The sequence below is a fragment of the Triticum dicoccoides genome, chromosome 3B (genome assembly GCF_002162155.2).
Source record: "Triticum dicoccoides isolate Atlit2015 ecotype Zavitan chromosome 3B, WEW_v2.0, whole genome shotgun sequence".
NCBI classification, from domain to species: domain Eukaryota; kingdom Viridiplantae; phylum Streptophyta; class Magnoliopsida; order Poales; family Poaceae; genus Triticum; species Triticum dicoccoides.
This window is the reverse complement of record NC_041385.1, coordinates 75554738-75558171: the sequence shown is the minus strand read 5'-3', so window position 1 is coordinate 75558171 and position 3434 is coordinate 75554738.

Here is a 3434-nt window from a genome sequence, read left to right as displayed (position 1 = left end):
CTTGCATTAGATTTTACTACTGAAATTGATTGCTCCTATTCTGATGCATAGCCTGCTTTTGTACCTGCTATTGTTACCTACCTGCTTATCAAAAACAGCTTCGTATAGGTTGGTTAGTGATCCATCAATGACCCCCACCTTCTCCTTGTTGCCCCCGCTTCATCATCGATGACTCGATCAACATGATCAGCGACCAGAGCCCAACACCTCACATCACATCAGACCCCCCCCCTTTGTTGCTCGACTCTGCGGAGATACTATCGAGTGTTGAGGGTGATACCTCGTAACGCACTCCTGATGATAACTCTATAGTGTAGCCATTCATCGCGGACGCTGTGTTTAAAGGCCGCTAAGGCTTTGGCGTCTGGACAGTCTACGATCTAGTTCTTTTTAGTTAAGAACCGATTCCAAAGCTTGAGGGAGCGGCCACGGGAAGGGCACCATGTCTTTGGGACTCACCTTGACGGCCTCCGCCTCCACCGACCTCGTGGCCTACTCAGGCGCAAGAAATAGGAGACCTGACTCAGGCTAACCACACTACCGGAGGACGGTCTGGCTAATTATGGCTAGTGGTAACTCAGGCCAGACAAGTAAGAGGGTTACTCAGGATAGCAACCAAACAACACACAGGATAGCAACCAAACAACACACTGGCACATTTGAGGCAGGTGGTCGGGCCAGGCAAGTTCGGTCAGGCATCCAACCAAACAGCCCCTAAAAATCCTAACCTAAACTAATAGTCTGAGCAAAGTCATTGGGATTCCCCTCCTTGCAACCAGCCAATGGAGCGGTGGGTAGAGAGAAGGCGAATTCATGCGCTTGCGGTGCAACCTAGACGAGAGAGTATTTCCTAGCCGAGTTTCTTAGTTGAGGAAAGGAAATTTGATTCCATGAGATATATTTACATACTAACTCCATGTATGTGATGGAAGTAACTAATGGAATAGCATCCTAAAAAATCTATCGGATTTCAGTTGCCTTGATCGACGAAAGAAAGATGCCTCACATGCATGGAAATGGCAATGCAAATTAGTTCTGCCAGATTCCATGTCCAACCGAAAACACGCATGATATACAAAGTGGAGTATGTCTTAGTTAGCATCACTTTTCCAAAATCGAAAGGGAAGTTAGAGCGGACTGATTTGTCCATTAATTTTTTTTTAGAAAAGGAGGATGACCCCCGGCCTCTGCATCTGGGAGATGCATACGGCCACTTTATTGATTGGCCACTTTATTGATTATTCTCGAGGACCTTACAAAGTATTACAAAAATGTGTCTGAGTCCACCATCTTGGCAACATACGCCCCTACTCCTATCCAAAATGATGAAGGGGTGCTAGCTGGGCCACTACCCAAACCACTCACCTAAGCCTAACATCAAAAGCCGGAAGCCGAAACTCATTCGGAAGCCCCAGCGAGCCACATACCGGGTCTGGGGCACAATCCGATCAGACGCACTCGTGTGTCGTCGCCGCCATCTTCCACAGGTCTTCAGATCATATTGAGGCTTCTACCTTGTCTGGCCACTCAGCCATCGACGTCACCATGACGCCAGACAGCAACCTCCTCCTGCGCGAGCCCATCTCCGCGCATCGGGCGCCGAGTTTCCACAGCGCCATGCCATTGATCTCCGCCGCCATCCAATGTGTGAGATGAAACACCGCTCCACCATCCCTCCAGCCAGCACTTGCTCCAAGACGATGCCCCCAGAAGGGAAAGCGATAGAACACCATCATCATCCGATCCGGAAGACCCAGATCTGGGGTTTCCCCCTGAGCATCCCGAACCTGATGGCGCAGACTGCCGACGATGCCTCGACCATCGGCATTAGCTCCACCAGACGAGCGTCGCCTACGTCGCCGCAGCCTCCAAGATGAAACTGACCAGAATGCATATGTCGACACCGAACCGCCGCCACTTCCACCGCCGCTTGAGCAGCCCCCGAGCAACGCCTTCAGGAAGGAGCACGCCACCGTGGTGTCGTCGTCGCTTGGAACAGTGGGGTCTGAGGTTTTCACCTGAGCTCCTGGGAGGGGTGGAAGGAAGGAGGTCCTCTCTGAAGCCTCCAACGAGGAAAGCAACACCCAAAGGCACTGCCATCGGAGTGGCCGCCACGCCGGCCAAGAGATTCCCCCGGAACCCTTCCAGCCACCGGATCTGCAAGGCCAGCACCCAAGAACGGTGACCGAAGCCACCAAGGGCCGGATCCGCTGCAGATCGGAGTAGATCGGGGTCGAGGACGAACATCACCATGGCCACCAACATCCAGCGAGGATCCGCCGCCGCAGCCGAAGCCCACCACCTCCCCGCCATCCACATGGCCAGGGAAGTGGCCCACCTGTCCACGCCGGCGCCGCCCGCCGCCAAGCTACGCCGCGTGCCACCAGCCATGGCCGCCGCCATGGATCCGAGCCGCAGGCGGGCCGCCAGCCGCGGTGCCCCGCGGGAGAGGAGAGCCGCGCCACGGGGGGAAGGCCAACCCCAGCAGATCGGCTCTGGGGAAACCCCCCCGCACGCCACCGCGTCGCTCGAAGCGGCCTCGCGCCGTGCACGCGGGCCCCTGCACAGCCGCGTCCAGGGCGCGCCGGAACCCCAGATCGGGTCCAAGCCGCGCGCCGCCCACCTCGCGCCTCGCCGCGCCTCCATCTGCCGCTGCCTCGGAGACCAGGACCTGGCGCCCCGCCGCCGCCTTCCTTGGGGCCGGCCCGAGCTTCGCCGGGGGCGTCCTCTGGCGGCGGCAGGACGGCTGGGGGGAAGGGGAAGAGGGTGGCGGCGCTAGGGTTTTTTACCCCCGAGTCGCGAGACAAGGCGACGCGAGGGTCGAGGGTCCTGCCTTCTTCTTTTAAAATGGGGACATTTTCACTTCCCGGCCTCTGCACCAACTTAGGATGCATACAACCATTTTAGTATGAGTACCAAGATAAACATGGTCCTCAGAATTTTTTAAATGAGTATCAAGATATTTCTTGATGAGTGGTTGCACCATACACCAAGCTTGATCATCAATAAACGGGGAAAAAACCCTGTGCATCACCTGTCAATTCCGGGAATTGAACTCGGGTCGTTGGGCTGGACAACCGCATACCCAACCACTGAGCCAAGGCTCTCTCTGCAAATGTTTAACTTTGAGTTACATACCGCCAATGTTTGGAATATTGCTTATCGTTAGCATTTCTTTAGGATTAGAGATTAATCAGACATCTGCCAATTAACCGATTTTACTCAAAAAAATCAGACGTATTGCAAAACTTCTCCGGCTTGATAATTTACTCCCAAACACTTCTGATTTCTCCGAAATACTTCTGCTTTTCTCTCCGAAACATTTTCAATGTCTCCAAACCTTGCAGGCACGGGCAGCGCTTGCTCCTCATGTGAGGTTGAGCGGCCACGCGCCGCGCATTGGGCGAGCCTCTCAACTTCTATGATACTGCAAG